The sequence below is a fragment of the Nipponia nippon genome, unplaced genomic scaffold (genome assembly GCF_047370975.1).
Source record: "Nipponia nippon isolate SJK-2023a ecotype South Korea unplaced genomic scaffold, ASM4737097v1 scaffold_9, whole genome shotgun sequence".
NCBI classification, from domain to species: domain Eukaryota; kingdom Metazoa; phylum Chordata; class Aves; order Pelecaniformes; family Threskiornithidae; genus Nipponia; species Nipponia nippon.
In genome coordinates this window covers 26,706,780-26,724,965 of record NW_028262413.1, presented here as the reverse complement: position 1 = coordinate 26,724,965, position 18,186 = coordinate 26,706,780, and the positions used below count along the sequence as shown (strand labels likewise).

General features: G+C 46.1%; 1 long non-coding RNA gene across 1 annotated transcript; it reads right to left on the bottom strand.

Annotated features, from left to right (window-relative positions):
- Window positions 1–2,366: 2,366 nt before the first annotated feature.
- LOC148050241 (uncharacterized) lies at window positions 2,367–11,544 on the bottom strand. The gene is made up of 3 exons (XR_015701186.1): window positions 11,468–11,544; window positions 2,920–3,225; window positions 2,367–2,457 (listed from the first exon to the last, which is right to left on the bottom strand). It is a non-coding gene; the product is annotated as an uncharacterized LOC148050241 (long non-coding RNA).
- Window positions 11,545–18,186: the final 6,642 nt, after the last annotated feature.

Genomic DNA, 18,186 nt, shown 5'->3' with positions numbered 1-18,186 from the left:
TGCTGGAAAAGTAGGAAACTCTTATTTGCATGCACAAAGATTGGAAGTTTTCTTCCTCCATGCAACGCTGAACTATTCAATGGATGTTTAATCCAACAAGTCCCTTTTACTGTGTGTCCAGTGGCCTGTTTGTCCTCTCCACTGCTTTAGCTGAGCATGAATTCAGTCGAGTGAGCTTGGTGTTAGTAAGCAGGAAGAGACCTGGACTAGTGATGTGCTCACAGAGCTTCATTTTCAGATCTTTCCTGATGGGAGAAATTGAGAACCAAAGATGTTCCACCAAACCTATTCAGCCAATTACTGGAGCACTTTGAAAACGTGATATGGATCAGTCCAACACCCCAAGCTTCTCCCAGAACAGAGCATGAGTGTGCAGACACTGCACTTCTGGGAAGCATCAAGAACCAGACAGATTAGCTCTGTGGCTTTTGTTAGTTGGTTCTGACTTGCTTTTGACTACTTGCCTGCTCACTATTAACACCCCATGGTGCAGTTGTGTTTGACATCCCTATAACAAACCCTGATTTATATGACCTCACACAATTCCTCCTCCTTTGTTTGGCCTTGAGAACAGCATAACAGGCATACTAAAATGGAACCCATTTAAATCAGTCACTACCAAAGCAGCAGACATCTTCAAAGAGCATTATCTTTGTGGATCAGACTTCACCCTTCCTGAATAATCAGGGTTTTTTAATGAAATGTAGCTTTTGGGGTTTCGCAGAAGCAGACAAATACATACTCCAGTGAGTAGACTTAAAAAAAAAGCGAAAGCATGACTGAGATTCACAGAGTTACAGAATATAAGAGAGAGAAGATCCAGAGAAAAATCAAATGTGCCACATTCATCAGTCAATCATTCAATTACAAGTATTTGAGCAGCTGTCCAGTGAAAGGAATTCAAGCTCCCTATTTTACGGCACGTCTCTGAACAACTCTGATGCTTTTCCACATGGCAATGCAGCAGATGAGCTGTACTCCTTTCTAAACCCATTGCCCATAGAAAATCTGCAAACCATTGTCATTGATGCTCACTAATTTAGGATCCATGTCATAGCATACCCGGCTTCCAAAGCATGCCCACTACTTAACGCGCTGCTTGCTTTAGGAATGTGGTTTTTCTTTGTACAATGTGAACACTATGATTATGTGCTGCATGTGCCAAATAGGCAGGGCTGGGTGGGGAAAAAGAAGGGAGGCTTCAGCTCAGAAATGATAGTACCTATTTTTGGCTCCCAAAGCCAAGCTGTGCTGCTCCTACTCTGTTCTGATGATCCAACACGTATCATTCTAGATGTCACCAATCCCAGGCAGTCATGACAGTCTGGGGTGCTGGGCTTCAGCATCCTGGGGGATGGAAGATAAGCAGCAATTTTTCTGAAATCTGTGGCAGGAACAAGCTGTATCATGGTAACTGTTATTTTATTATTAATATTTAGATTAGGTTATTTTTCAGTATGAACATATTACAACACAGGAGATAGGTACCTGGCTCTTACCTCTCTAACAACCCTCCATCAGAATGCAGCAGGACATCCTCTGAAACATCCTATATGAAAACCTGTTGGGCAACCCTGGTTATTTTTTAAGATCTGGTTAAGCATGTTGCAGGACCAAATGCCCCCTTGCTCCTTGCTGCCTGGGAGACATAGAAGACAGTTTAACTCGAGTAAATTCATGCCCCAAGTCTGTTTTACATAACTACAGTGTTTACTGGGGGTTGCACAGTATTTTTACAGCACTCCAAGTGCTACAGTCTCCACTTTCCTTAGAGATCTGGCCCACAAGCAGTTTACCACACATCTGCTTTGCAGTAAGAAAGAGCGCTCTACATGCTTTTAAGCTGCAACCAGTGTAACAGAGGGTTAGCTTAGCCCTCCCTCGACAGCCCCCCAAGGACAACTTATTCATGTACCAGAATCCTCAGACAGTGCAAGCCGAAGTCTCTGTTCACATCACCTCCTGTAGGTACCCTCAGGACGTTGTCACAGCCTCCCTTCTTCATGGCTTTGCAGGGAGGCAGTGCAGGGCAGCCCTGTGAAGGAGACAGTTCCAATCCTCTCTTGAAACTCAACACTCAGCCTGGGCACGTCCCTTCATGGCTGAAGGTGCTCCCCACAGCCACGCCACCTTCTCCCTCCTGCCAGCAGCAGCCTGTTCCTCACCTGGTACAATCCACTCAGTGCTGCTCATACAACTGTTTTTGTGCAGTGGTGAGACAAATTAAACTGTGAAATTGCTTAGCATGTGGCCCCACAGATATCTGCACAGATAGGGAAGAGAAGGCAAGGGGTGAAGAAGAGCAGCTTACCTTGGCACTGCTGCCAGAAGCTGCTGCTGCAGAACACAGCTTAACTTGGGCATCTCTGATGAGCAGCACCTAGTGCAGCCGGAGCCATGCCAGCACTCTTCAGGAAAGCAGGGAACCAAAACGCAGTCTCGTAGGTCTTCACCTACCTGCAGGAACATCTTTTCTTTCTTCAGCTGCTTTTCTCCATTACATTATGCTGCAGTACACTGTGCTATCAGGTAATTAGAAACACATACATAACAGTTTCTCAAAACACCGGAGCATTTATCTTTAGAAATGTAACAGTGAAAGAAAACGACACCATGAAGACATCGTAAAAAGAAAGGGTTCACTATATTAAAAAAAAAAAAAAAAAGAGTTACATTCTTGATCAAGGAGCAAACCAGTATGAATAATCACAATCACATTCTGCAGCCATATAAATCTTTTTATCTTTTTCTCTCCCAAACATCTGAAGAATATGAACAGACGTCTGAATCCTTTACATGAGAATAGCTTAAACTATCAGTGAGAGAAAATATGCAGCCATGTATTGATCTGTAAAGACAGAGCAAGTTCAAACCTGAGTTAACGGTCCCCGATCTTGGACGGGGGTTTGCAGAGCTCACCTCTTCTCAGGACCAGCCCCATCCTCGGTTACTGCCAACCGTACAGCCTGCGAGTGCTGCAGTTCAATTCTTTTAAGCAAAGGTTGGCTGAAGGAGCACAGCACCATTTTATTTAATCACAGTGAAGTTTTGGTATCCACAGGAAAAATCTTGGAACCAGAGTATATTTTCATGATCAGTGACTACAGAGCGGTATAAAATGTCTGCACTGCTTCTTTCCATTTCAGCCTGTGCCTTTGAAGTCATGGTAACAGCTTTTGGATTCGAATTCTCTGATGAGACTCCTTGATTTATTAGGTAAAACATCTGGAAAAAATGAAGACTTGTGGCAGTGTAAATCCTCCAGAAGGAGCGGAGAGAGGTTTCATCTGAACAGTACTCCTGTCAAAAAGCAAGGAAACTTGAGCCCTGGTGACTAGCTTAAGGTTGCTCCGAGGTTGAAAAGCTCCAGCTCAGAATGGGCCTGTTCACGTTTCACCCACTGGCCCAGAAACCAGCACACAGACTTGGCGGAGGCTGCAAGCAGAGGGAGGAATGTACATCAGCTAACAATCCTCGGTGCTGGGACCATGCCATAGCTAACTAAATGATTTTCATACGCTCTTGAAGCTTGAACGTCGGTAGCAATTCTGCCCTTGACATTAATAAGGTAGCTCCTGTTATAAATCACTGCATACTGTGGGAGCAGTATGAAATGTAAAATACCTGCCTCTCTCCTGCAAAGAAGAAGGCAACAGTGAAATACAGATGGGCCAGAAATACATAGTTCAGGTCACCTATGCTGCATTGCTGTGATGAAGAGGGGTGTCAGGGTGACTTTTCTGTTCCCCAATTACAACAGTCCATGCGAGTAAAAGAATGTTGGCTTCAGCAGGAGAAGAAAATTACCAGCCTTGGATAGCACTGATTTGAAAGGAATAAAACCTGTACAGGTAACAAACAAAGAGACAGGCATTTTATGAAGTGGATTTCTTCTTTTATTTGGAATCAGCCCTGAAATAAGGCAAAAAAAGGAGAAGAGAAAGGGAACAGCAGGAACAGCTTGCTGTGCTTTGGAGTTACTGCTAATGGCTTCTTCTGTGAAATGTGTGCAGCGGCACATGTGTGTGAGCATGTGCGTGTGCATCTGTGCGTATCTGTGTAAGATATTTGTTAGATGAGGGCAAAGCTAGAAATCATGGAGGTACTTGACTCAGAATTATTTACTCTCTCTGCCTCCTCCATACAACAACCCATGTTCCAAATTCCAGAGCTCACGCTCTGGGGAAAATCCCCAGAGAGCCATCTTTTGACAGTTATTTTCCCATCTAAATCCCCCTTCCAGCAATTTGAATAATACAGTTCAAACACTAGCCTGAGTGCCAAGGTTCTTTTTGGAGGGGGCGTAGGACCAGCAGAGGAGGGGGAGTTTCGGGAGTATTTTTTTAATCAGAGAAATTATTGCTGGGAAACCAGCCACTTCTCTCCATTCAATTTATACTCTATGGGGAATCCATCTAATACCCCTTCTCTTAGTGTGAAGCAGGACCAGCGAGATGCTGTATCAAACCAGGGAGGAACAGAAAAGATGGGATGGAGTGCAAGGAACGAGCAAACAACCAGAGCAAGGGGCTATGCAGAAGCTGGTGGACAAGAAGAAAAGCCAAAGAGACATGTATGCACCTCCTCAGACAAGGGAGGAAAGGAGAAAATGTTTTTGCTCGTTTCTCTGCTGGCAAATTGGAGCAGGCTCAAGCGTGCGCAGTGTGGGCTGGGAGTGGGATGAGATGGCTCTGAGCTTAAGGGCTGACGTAAGGAGCTTTTCACCTGCAGGGAGGTGGCGCAGCTCCAGGCAGGTCCGTAGCTGTGCTGGATGGAGGTTCCTATCAGGCGCTGCTTGAGTTTGCAAAATGCGTTTAGTGATTTCACACCAGTTCCCAGTGGAACTGGAAACATGCCAGTTCACCTCACCATTGTAATTGGAACTGGTTAATGCTTTGCTGGCCGGCTGAAAGAAGCCAAGGACTGGGAACAGAGACAGCTCCCAGCACATCGGGTTTCAGACATGCTTGCAGGGCAGCACGTCTGGGAAGCTTGCCTTGCTGTCTGGGCATACCTTTTATTCTTGTTTGTATTACTCGAACACCTAAGGCCCCAACCAAGACAAGGCTCCATTGTGCTGAGGCGTTGTACATACATGCAGAGAGAGACAGGCTGTGTCCTGAAGAGCTCCTAGTCTAAACAGGGAGACAATTAGAGGTGGGGAGTGGAAACAGGTGCACAGAGAAGGGAAATGATTTCCCTGAGCTCGCGGAGTGAGTCAGTGTCCAAACCAAAACCAGAACCCAGTGCCCAATATCAGGCCACAGCACTTGCTTCTCTTTCATGTGCTAACAGCAATTTAGTCCGTAGGCCTCCCACTTCTAGCATTTCTCAGCGACTATAAATGCATATAGAGTTTTTAAAGAATTACAGGGTAATGGCACCTGAACAGGTGTCACGGCACACTTTCCTGGCCTTTTATTCTTCTTTATAATGAAGAATGAAAAGCTTTAATGGGGGAGTTGGTGGTAAGCTCAGGAGACAAGGAAACTTCTAAGGAAGATTTCCCAGATTCTGGGAGTGACTACACTACAGATAATGGTGGAAAAAAAAGGAATTGACTCAGCAGGAGGCAAAGGGGAAGAAGTGGAAGAGTAACTCTGCTCGGGAAAGCTGCAAGGAAGATAGGACACACAAAGCAGAAAAGAGAAATAAGGCAAAAAAATTTTCAGATGGGTATAGTCTGCATTTCGGACAGCTTCCTTCTGACAGCCTGACAGTCAAAAAAATGCTGAGCACCCATTCTCAGGAAAACAGGCCTTATGCAGAGCCCAGTTATTTTTGGCCCAAAACAAACAAAAGAGACTCTTTTAATTCAGAGCTCATTTCCATCTGCCATAACAGATGACAGGCTTTCGCCAGTCCCCCCTGATTTTCTGTCTCCAAGTCTAAGTTGTATGAAGGTGTCGTTCCTGATACTACAGCTTCCTTTCCCAGGCAAAATTAATGCTTAAAGCAACACAGATCTAAACACATAATTACAACCCCCTCTAGCCCACCTACCAAATAAACTTATTTTCAGACTTCAATTAACCTCTGAGGTTATTACTTGGAATTACAGATCTCCCTACAAATGCCAGAACTGCTTGTGCCAGGATGAAGTGAGCCCACTTGTTCTGCAAATGTCAGGTTATGGGGATCGTCTTAACCTGTAGTGGTTCTTGTCCAGCTGCGACAATCTCAGGAAAAAAACTAGTAACTCTTTGGCATTTTCTCCCTCCTTTCTAGGAAATGGAGAAAGTGTTCTCTCTTCCTCCTCAGGTATTTCTTTCTTGCATTTTGAGTCCCCAGACAGATGTACTTTATTAAAGCACTGCCCATTTCAGAGGTTTTATCCAGGACTGGATGAACTCGGGTGGTAGGTGTATTTAAGCTGCTTTGTGCATTTAGTTGTCCCTAAATGTCTTTTTGGGAATCTGTTCCACATTCTAATCATTTTACATTAAGACTCAGGGACTCAGGACATCTCTCCCCTCCCAATCCCCAAGAAAAATAGAAACACCAACTCTACAACCCTAGATCAAGCACAAACCTGTCTAAAATCCCAACCTGGAACCATCTTTCATAGGTCTGTTTTCTCCATGACTCTTGCGCTCCACAGGATCTGCAGTAGTCTCCCTGTCCGAGGCAAGAAAACACATCACACGAATCAGGACCTCTTCTTGACTGGAACAAGGTGGAGGGGCTGCTCTTTGCCAGCAGGTACACATTAAATTGCTGTTTAAGCCTCTCCAACATTTCTGGGGATGCACTGGGCTGTGGGAGTTTTGGGCTGCTCCATTCTTCCACACTGGTTTATCATCTGTCATTTCTTTTACACCTGATACCATGTGCTTTATAGAAATCTCTCTGGGCTCAATAAACTACAGAAGTGAGCCTCCTTGTTCTGTCTTCTTTCTTTTCCTGCCCCTCTTCATTCATTTCCTGGCTCTAAAGCTAAGCAACCAAATCCCCTTGGGCTCACTGCTAAGCAAAGGATGGCTAGAAATGGCAGGAAAAAGGGTCCTGCCCAAGCATGAAAGAAAAGTAAGAAGGAGTCCCCAGCTCTCTAATGAGGGAAGACATCTGGCTGCTTGCTTCACTCTTAGCCTCTACTACACAGAGAGTAAGGAAAGGACAAGAAAAACAGAATTTATATAGCCAGGGGTCTGCATCCCTTCAAGAAACAGTTTACGTACTGCTTCTTGGCGGCAGCTAGATGGACTTGGAGGTTTGTCAACACCCAGTCTGATGGCCCTGGCAGGTTATGTCAGCACCTGGCTTTTCTTCCCATTGCCCTTGCGACTGTCCCCTTGGTGCACCTGCGGGAGCAGACATGGCAGGACAGACAGACCAGCTACTCATACTTCACGCATGAGGCTGATGCACCCTGGTTCTCTTCACTGTCGCTCCGCTAATGGAACACGTGCAGCAACAAGTGGATCCCTGAAAAGCCGAAGTGCCCAAGCTGGATTATTAGGGTATTAGATCTCACAGATCATCTTCCCCCCGCCCTTCTCTGCCATGTTCCTGCTCACTTCCACGTCCTGTATGTGGTTGGCTGAACAACGGGCAGCGCATGCTAGTTTGGAGCAGCACGTGTGCTGCCTGGCCAGCTGGCTGCTGCTGCTTCTCCGAACGGATGTGTGGCTGAATTTTCTTCCACCAGTGAGGACTCTAATTTGAGTTTCTTTTTCCTCTGTCCAGCTGCAAACCTTCAGGTAACTGGTGGGAATTTTGTTATCAATGCAGTTACTCACAACTCTGATTGACTGACAGTTTCAGAAGTAATTCAAGGGGAGGGAGGAATGACAGAAAAACAGTAGGATACTTCTTTAGAAACCAAGACCAAAAGACTAGCGGAAAAGGGCTGCGGGAAATCTTGTTTTCATCACCCAAAAATTCCCTGATGCTGGAAAACGTACCCCCCTTTCCTGTATTCTCCAATTTGCTACAAGTTCTAACATGAACAGCTTCTGATGGGAATAGCAGACTGTGCCAGAATATGATAGTTGCTGTTCCTACGCTGTTCTCCCCTCCCCAGATTATCCCATTTCAGCCTAGAAAATGAAAGTTGCTCAGTGTTTACTAACCATTCTGCTCTTTTCTACTATGCAAGGACCTCTGTGGGAGAGCCAGATCTCTGCTGTTTACAAGCCCATCTGCTTCTGTTGCTTTTCTTCACCTGAAGTTAGAACGCTCTGTTCAGGATATTGCTCGCAGTTGTGTTGGGAACTGCAAAGAGCAGATGAGGATTTCAGGTGGTAAGCAAGCAGCATGAAGAGAAGAATACAAATCTGTTCTCATCTAAATAGCCCTAAAAATAATTAAAAAAAAAAAAAGAACAAGATGAAAGAGGAAATTCCAAAAACCCAACGATGGTTTCAGCAGCACAATCATTCCAAGGAGAGTTTTTCCCATATTTTTATGAGAATTTGAACATTTAGAACCAGAAGCAAAAAAACACAAGCACTCCAATGACTGTTTCCCTGAAATTACACTGATCCCTCTGGTCTCTGCATTTTAAAGTCTCTATAGGTAGAGCTACAAGACTCTACTTTGCCCAAACCTGTACTGCTGCTGTGAGCTGTTTAGTTGAGAGTTCTCCATGTAGTTCAACTCACGGCCACATGTTTCCAGGAGTAAGGGGGGACCCTTGGGAGGCAGAAAGAGATTGGAAATGCCCGTCTGCCCCTAATGCCTTCAGTGGGGTGCCCAGAGACTAACCCCAAAATCAGAAGGCTGCCCTTACAGCCTGAGCCTGCAAGCATGGCTGCAGGAGAGACCAGAGGGGGCTCTCCCAGAGTCTTAGGCATTTAAACACTCTCCATAGCGCAGTACACTGCTAGTCAGCTAAGCACACCGTGCGACATGCCTGGGCAGGCTGCTGCAGACATTCACAGGCTCTGCGAGAGGCAGCTGCATGGATGGGAGGCAGACAGGTTGAGGAGCATGCTGTGCTTACAGACACTGGTGTAGATGGAGTGAATACCTATGAGACCCATGTCTCTATTGTGCCACAGCTGCTGTGCATGGCTCAGGTGGTGGAAAGGGGCTGCACTGCTATGTCTGGGGGTGGCTCAGCCGATGGGGATCAGCAGGCTGCTGCAGTCACTCTTTGCTCCCAGCTGCAGGCTTCCAGTCCACAGTGTTGGTGCCTGGCTTGGAAGAGGAAACAGAAATTGTTGCTGCTCCTGGCCCTTCTGAGAGTTAGTGAAAATTAGAAGAGCCCAAAGAGAGGAGTTAAACTGCCCTGACCAGATCACATCAGAAAACATCGGTGACTGAAGTATATTTGCTCTGGCCTTTGCTGCGTTTTACACCTAGAGTTGCTAATTCAGGCCAAGAACTCGCTAAAGGAAGGGAGCAGCAGCAGTATTTGGATGAACTCTGCACTGTGCCGTTAGCTTTAGGAGGGTCAGCCTGTCCACAGAGGCATTTGCCATTCTGTGTGGCAGAGCTGATGTGGCATTTTACAGAACATACACTGGAAGTGCACACTTTGTGTATGGACAAAGACTGAGGAGTAATTACTGGAAGGTGGAGGGGACGCCAGATCTCAGGGAGGAATAGCCCACTACAGGTCCCTCCTAACTGTCCCTCTGTACCATTGGATCACGGTTTATCTGCTGCACCAGTTCAGGGCTGGAAATTTGCCCCGTTTAGAGAGGAACATAATGTCCCAGTTGGCAGCTTCACGGCTCTGCCTTACCAGCTCAGCACAACTTGCACAGATCATGTCCCAAGTCTTGAGCCTATTGAGAAAGGAGGCTGCAAGCTCCTGGGAAGGGAGGAGCTTGCCAAGGCAGCCGCTCTGCTTGGATGTGCAACCTGCAGAGGACATTTCCTTGCCTCTGCAACACCAATATCCCTTCCCCAGAAGATGAGTGGGCTTGGACTACTTCTCTTTGAGGACTTCACAGTAACTGAGCCCAGTGCAGAGTGAGATCTGAAGACTCCAGACCTGCTCAGTGGTACCAAATAAAATGCTGGATCAGCTTCCCACTGCTTACACCCATGGATAAAAGGCACCTGCACCTCTGAGAACTGCAATGCATCATTCCCAAGCTCCAACAGAGCTCAGCTCTTCGGTGGGCACTAAAGCAAACTGCTTGATTTACAAAGACATTCACATTGGTGCTAGCAAGGTGCTGGGATGTTCTGAAAATGTAATGCTAAGTGGGTGAGGGGAGAAAGACTGAAATTACACTTTGCAAAAAGTTCCTGTTTCATTCACTCCCAAGGAATCTTCTCTTTCAGCCTAACTGTTCCTTGGAATAGCTATGTATAACACCCAGGCAGAAAACAATGCCTTTAGCAATGCTGTAACTCTCAGGGCCTGGATCAGGACCTCTCAAGCACACATGCTCTTCATTAATGCTAATTCAGGAGCAGAAATGATCCATGAGCAAAAACTCAGAGAGGATTAAGTACACAGATACTGCCTCATCAGGCTGCGATGCAGGGAGGGATCCAACCTGAACTTCCTCCAAAACACGCAGTCAGATCTGGTTGCTCTGGTTTGGACCTGACTCTGGCAAGATGGAAAGTAGTTCAGCAAGACGTTGAAAGAGAGGAGCAGAAAGAAAGGAAAACAGCCTACTCCCTCTTCCCCCCAAAAAAGCAGCGTTTCACTTCTGGGGCTGTAAGTGTGCACAATAAACTTGTCTCCCTTCCCTCACTCCGGGTTACATTGTTCGCTTTCCTGCAAATTGTTTCCACATTCTGTATAAATAACCCCAGTGCCAGCGAGGGGGAGGGGGAGAGCACAGGGGCGCATGGAGAAGGGGTGGGAGGAAATCAAATGGCTGTGTTACTTTTGAAAAAGAAGGTGGTGGATGCTGAGAAGCAGTTTGGAGCTAGAGCTTTGGCAGATCGAGCAGAGAGTTGCCATCGAGCTTGCGTTCAGATCTGGAAGAAGAAGAGTAAACAAGCGGGAGATTATATATAATTATAGACAATCATGTTGCCAGGGATAAACAGGAATCAAAAGCATGGAGGCACTGAAGTCTGGCACGTCCCCAAGCACAGAACAGAAGCCAGCCAGTGAGAGGCAATGTGGCTGGAAAGCGCTTCCCTTTGGGCCTGTTTTCAGTTAGCTCAGGGGCTGGGTTTTCTTTCCTCTCCTTTTGGCTTAAGGCATTCCCCCATAAAGAGAGGAGCCCGTCCAATGGGAAACAGAAGCCAAACTGAAGTCAGCAGAATCCTTGTCTGCGACATTAATAGATTACTCTGTGAGAAACGTCAGAAACATTTGGAAAAGATACAGCCTGCTTAGGTCAGCAAAAACAACAACAACAGGAATTTCTGAACAAAAATGGCTTTAGAAACACTCCAGAAGCCGTGCCTGCATGTCCTGCAGGCAGATTCTCCTTGGCAGGATGCAAAGGGTGAGCTGCAACTAAGGGTGGTACATGGGTCCTGCTCACAGCTCCCATGGATCTGAGGTTCATAACAAAAAGGTGTCGGGGCTCCTCGGCCACCTTACCTGCCCACGGCGTGCGTGGCACTGAGCCCGTCTGGGAGAGCCGTCCATTTGTCATAGCCCTCTCCTCGATTTGCTGCAAATCAAAGGTGAAAGGATGAGCCATCAGCCTGTACCATGGGATACCCCTGCGCTCCCTCCCACCTGCCTCTGCATCTGCAGAGGGAATAAGCGGGAATCCGAGCGTGATGGGACCCTCCCTCTGCCACCTGCCTGCTCGGCAGCGGGTGCGAAGGGAGGTGCGGGAGGCCTCGCCATGCGGCAGGATAGCGATCCCCCACCACCCGCCCCCCTTTGCCAGGGAGCAGCAGGGGCAAGCAACAGGGTGCCCCGCTTGTTCCACCTTGCTGCCAGAATCGCACTCCGCCATCACACCAGCCACAGCTTTGCTTTTGCAGATCCTGGGAGAGGGAAGAAAAAAGACTCTGTAGGCGGTGGAGATCACTCTGGCTGTAGTCAAATGAGCAGGCTCTGATGCTACAAGTGCTGCAGTGGAGAGACCGGGGATGCTGAGCTGCCTCCTTGAGTGAGCGGTGCCCTGCAAAGGGGCAAGGAGGGGGAAAAGATGAAGAAACAAAGCCAAGAAGCACCACTAAAACAAAGGCAGATGGCCCATAAGGGTTGTGTTTTGGTTTTGTTTTTTTTTTTAAAGAAGGACTTGGGGGGATTTGAAAAAGAAAAGCTTCATTCCTCATTCTTTTCCTTTCCTTGAAGGCTCTGGAGAGTTAGAGGGAAGGCAACATCATGATGAACAAAGGACGGCAACCTCAGACGGTGACAGAAGGAGGATTGTTTAGCAAGGCAGTGTAAAAAGCTGTCTCCCAGGCACTATTTTAAATCCAAATAGCTTACAGCCCGCTGAATTCTTAAGCCATTTTCCTGATCTCTCAGCTGTTCTTCATTGAGAACACAAGCAGATATTTCAAAGCAAAAAACAGAGAGGAAAAATAAATATATATAAGAAATAACCAAACCAGCGTTTAGAATCTGTGTAACAGCACAGGAAGCAGGGCATGCTCACAGGCTCTTCCACCTTCTCCCTTTCAGTACAGGTGCTCTAAATGTCCTTTCTCCTAAGGAAAGAAAATGGATTTTTAAAGGGAAATGACATTTACTCTATGAGAACAACGTCACAGTTTGGTGAATGATATTACTTGGCTATCTGGGTATAGTATTTTGTGTATTTTCTGTGAATTCATCATTGTGGGCATTTTTCTCCAGGATTTCTTATACTGACAAATCCTTCACCAGTGGTGGGTACCTGTGTGTGTGCATATACGCATGCGCGTAAGTGCAAGGTCTCTCTACTGGCCGTGTGGAAACTGTTCAGGTATCACAGATGAGGTTGGTCTAAGCATAAACCAAGAGTCATGTTCATCTCAAAACTGCTAGAAATAGATTAGAAAGAGCAGAGGGAATGGAATCAGAAAAAAGACAGTAATGGGTTAAAAAAGGCATTTAGGGTCCAAGTCTTATCTGCTATAAATTTACATTGACTCTGTGAGGTAATATTTAAGCGATCTACTCCCACGCCAAGTTACAGCAGCTACTTCCAAATATCCCAGGCATTAGTGTGTAGAACCAAGATTAAAAACAAGATAACAGAACGATATCAAAAATAAGCCGACCGTGTCCTTTAAACATGTGCCCATATGCCACACTGGACAGAAACAGTGTCAGAAGTTTAGCAATATGGTGAAAGAGTACAAGTGAGCCAGACTGACAGATCTGGACAGATTATATTCGCTTTACTTTCTCTTTCATTTATACGTGACCAAGATGGGAGAAGGATACAGAGCTCTTGTCCCGATGTTCTGTCAAAAATGAAATGAGGTTACCGGTCTCCTACAAGTGCAGATGAGCATCAATCACAAAACCCTCATAAAGGCATAAAACACAGTCCCTCAGTGTTATTAGAAAGCAAGAATTAAAAGTTTATCAAGATGGGAAGAGCAGATCCTCAAGGGAGAATGGATTTCATAAGCAATCAGCAAATCCTTCTCCAGGCACCTCAGTGTGACTTGCAAGGCAGTGAGAAAATCAAAAGAGCTACTACCTAAAGAGAAACATACAGTGAATGTTCCCAGCAGGCATCTTAGAAAAAGCCCTTGGTGGGATGGTGTCGATCCTTTCTCGCCACTTCCTGCTTTCCTGAAGCAAAGGGAAAAAAAGCCAGGGAGTGAAAAAAAAAAAAAAAAAAAAGAAAGAGTATGATGTTTGCATTACTGCTTATTTTTGCCTCGCAAAACATATTTGTATGTGCTGGAGGAAAGGTTTCCACCAGCTTGTCACAAAATCTCTACAGTTGGGTATGTTAGTTAGCTGTCTCAGCTTAGGACATGCTTAAGGCAGAAATATCAGCCTGATACATCAGTACAGAGGTGCATCCCCAGAGCTCTCCAGGGACCCAGGGCTGGAACAGCGGCTGCTGAAGGTCGGCAGAGGCGAAACTCAACTGCATTTCACTTCTGGTAATCCCATTTTCGATATTGGAACTTGGCCATGGGGAATGAAAACATGACTGAAGGATTTCTTTATTCCAAGTCTGTCTGGCTGCCGAAGCAACGCTTTGGAGTGCTGGCCTGCAAGTCCCACTTCTGGCAAATCCACACAGAGTAATGAGATTTTTTCCCCACCTCCTTGCTGGTGGTGCTGGAAATCCTTGTATTCCCAGCCCTAGAGACCACTACCGTTTCCTAAAATGTCCAAGTGCATAAGCTACTGCACGGAGGAAGCTGAGAGAGAGGGGGGACTTCTCACAGGTCAGGGTTAAGACCACTGCCTAGAGGGAGACTTGGCGGAAGAGCTGCACCCATCATCAACTAGACCCTTAATCACCAGGGACCTCTCTCAAAGTTGCCATCTCCCTGCTTAGATGCTCAGGAGGCAGATGTATAAAAATGCCGCCAAGAAAAAGTGCTTCCACCGTCACTGTTTTTCATACCTCTGATGTTGCTGTCATCCCTTACGCGTCCACTTTTGAAATAAATATTTCCATTTCTTATGAAATAACTCACAGTATTGACGGAGACAGATGAGAGCAGCCCTCCAGGCCAGAACTGCTGGGCACAGGCACCTTCCAATATGCTGCCTGCAATGAATGCAGCAGGGGGAATGTAACATTTTGTTTAATGAAAAAAAACCCCGCTTCAAGCTTCTGAAGGGCTATTACAAGCTGTGGCATGATGAAACTCAAGACATAAGCCTCTTTATATTTAATAATACATGTTATAGATTTTTTCCTGTGGAAAAACTTCAATAAACATGCTTTTTTGCTTAAATCTTTTGTTGCAAATATTGATTATTCATTAAAAATCTAAACCCCAAAGATATGACCAAATGATTTTACAAAAAGTTCAGATTTCTGCAACAAAACAGACATTCCCAAAAAGTAACAACCATTTTGCTGTGTTGTTGCAGAAAAGCAACTCTGATGGTAAGTTTTTAATTAGCCCACACAAATGTGTATGCCAATGTCCATAACTGCATTTCAGATGAAAACAAAAATACATCTACAATAGAAGCTACAGAAAAGCAGCAAGCAGAAGCATTCTGATTCTAGCATATAATAACAGCCAATTAATAAGTCAATTTATCTGATCCTGCCACACCATGGTTCTCAAACTGTCCAGAAAAAAGCCTCCCACAACAGCACACTTCAAGAGCTGTGACATCCAAGCTGCGTCTGCTGAAGAGGTACCATTCCCTGAGTTTATTATTAAATTGCTTTCTTGAAGAGAAGATATGCCAGTTAATCTGACACAAACATGTATTTTTATAACTGATGCAACATGCAGGCATCATCGTTTAAAACATGTATTTGTACATCACGTTCTTTAAAATACCAGATCACCTCCCGAATACTGGCTATATGGCATGTCTTTTATTCTCCAAATTGGAGGGGGGCTGGGAAGGGAGGCGAAGCAGCCATCAGAAGAAGAGGATTGAGATGCATACAAGACAGAAGGAAGGCAAAGAAAAAGAAGCAAGATCAATTAACGATCTGATCCTGGTGAGAAAACAAGTACAAATGTGGTCCCTAAAGTTAATACCGTTGGTTGCAGCAAGGAGCCTGATCGATAGATGTTAGTGATGGCGCAGGGAGGAATGCAGCACTATGTGGCAGGAGCCCAGCGCTGGGTTACAGTGGACAGAGCAGAAGTCCCCAGATTACAATAAAGCAGCTTGAAGGTGACAGATTTCATTGTTGAAGGTGATAAAATTCCACGTGGCGCGCTGCAAAACAAGGGCTGGAGCTCAGCCCGCAGAAAGGGAGGCAGCGCCCCAGACAATGCAGTGGGAGGTTTCTTCTCTCCTTTCCCTGGAAATTGGCACAGAAGCACTCGAGTGTCCGAGGTGGGTGACAGGTTTCCTCTTGCCTGACACACAGCAGGCAGAGCTGCTGCTTGTGAACCTCATCTCACTATTTCCACCTGTGTGGCCGAAGTGCAACGGTGCTGTTGCAGAGCAGCATCTCCTGTGGACGGGCACCGCAGCGTATGATACACAGCAGGAAAAAGTAAGGACTGTCACCTATAGAGAAAGTCCTGCAGCAGGCAGGATCCTGCAGGATGTGTGTTGCTGTGAGCAAATTGGCCATGGCACCTTTTCCTGTTCGTGCTTCGTTTAACTGGTCTCCCCCAATTCGCTAAGAAGATCTCTGACGAGGGTCACACCAGCACAGGCCCATCATTCACACAGTGTCCCAAAAGCTTCAGGCTTTGTTTTCCAAAATAACCTGCGATGCTGTTACACAGGCAAAACACCCATGCAGGAAAACTCTGACCTTCAGTGCTTTTAACTCATGCCTACTTTGCTGCAAACACTTTGTGGAAGGGTTCAGTAAGGACAGGTATCATCTCTTTTGGTCTAACAGAGGTTCGGTTTGCTCTGGACACTGCCCCCAGAAAGACTGCTTGAAATGCAGGAAAGACTCAGCAGCAGAGATGTGAAAGCAATAGGAAAATCAAAGCCTGAGACTAAACCAGCAATTAGACCAACCTCGGAATATATTTAAGTCAAATCAATCCATACAAGAATTTCAGTCACGGTGCCCTTGTGCCCACACTTCTCCCTCCCTCCCTCCCTCCCTCCCTCCCTCCCTCCCTCCCTCCCTCCCTCCCTCTCCTGCAACCCAGGGCTGAGATCCAGCATTACTGTCTGCTTCATCAGAATATGCAAGAAATGAAGCGACAACACGTCTCCTAAGATGCTTTATCAGTTTTGCAAAGTCCCAGTTCATCCTCCTCTTGTGGATCTATTTACATATTGATGTATTTATTCGACTCTCTCCACCAGGCATGCCCCATGAGATTAAACCTTTTTATTTACAAAGACATTGGGCTTGCAGCTCCTAACAATTAAGTCAGCCAAGATATAACTTTGCATGTGCTTTCAGATTGATGTGTGAACAGACAAATCGGCCTCGTCAGCGATTCAGGAGCAGCCAGGGGGGAGGACTGGTTAAGCCCCATCTATATAAACCAGTCAATAGCTGCTGTAACTGGGAAAAATGAATTGGGGTGTTGGGAGGCACAGATATGCAGAAAGGAAAGATAATGAGCCAGCAGAAGGAGTGATGGATAAAACCTGGAGGAGAAACTTTGCCAAGAGGGCTCACCTTAAAAGGTTGGTGCTTGAGAGTAGTTTGTGCTTCATGGGAACTTGCAGGCTCTTGGGAGTTGCCCCTGCTCCACCTCGCCCATGAAAGTCACCTATTAAAAAAGAGCAAAGCTGTTCCTCACCAAGGGGTACACTTGGAGGAAAAGGAGGGTGGGAGGAGAAGAGAGAAATACTTTGTGAGATGAAAGTCAGCAAAAGGTCATTTAAGAGAGGCAAACTGCCACTCTGTCACTGACATGATGCTCCAGGAAAGGTGCTAAAGCCCTTTCCACAGAGAGCTTTTCCCTGGGCAGATCTCAGTGGAACATCTCTCATCCTTCTTCTCTTCATTAGCATCTGATCAGGCTGCATCCGTCAATGCTCTCTTCTCCGTACCCTCTCCCTTCTCATTCGCACTCGGTGGTCTCTCTGAGAAGGAAACATCAAGGTGACATTCGTACACTGATGTCATTCGCAGTGTGCCAGGCGATGCGTGGATGGAGGGACACATCATCGGGGGGAACGACATACTGGGTTCTGCTTAAAGCCCCACAATTCCTGCCCGGGCCCCCTGTCGCCATCACACCTAAACCCTGGTGCTCGCCCATCCCGTCAGCAGCACTGGGTCACGGTTAAAACAACTTCAATCAAACCCCGTGGCTGTCTGCAGGGATCAGCAATAGATACCTACAGGTGTACAAATCTGTAGCACGTGTTCCTGTCGGTTTCTCTGCCTCCCACCAGATGAAGTATATCCATCAGAGCATTTTAGGCTGCCTTCAACACAAGAGCTGAAAAGTCACCTGCGTATTTAGACCAGTATAAATCTGGCACACTATTGCCTCTTCCTGACAGCAGTCTCATCCAGTGCCAGCATTCTTCTTAGCATCTCTGACATTTCAAAATTATATTTAGAGACCTGGATGGGAATTTAATTTTGAAGTTTTCTACTGAACACTGTTATATAAATATTCTGCACCACCTGCCTATGGGTCTACTGATGCATAGCAAGCATGTGCCATTGCCTTTAATTAAACGGGCCGAGGCAGCCCAAGGAAGGAGCACTAAATAGTAGTCTAACCATCTTAAAAGTCGGCACTTGTCTCCCTATTAATTCTCAG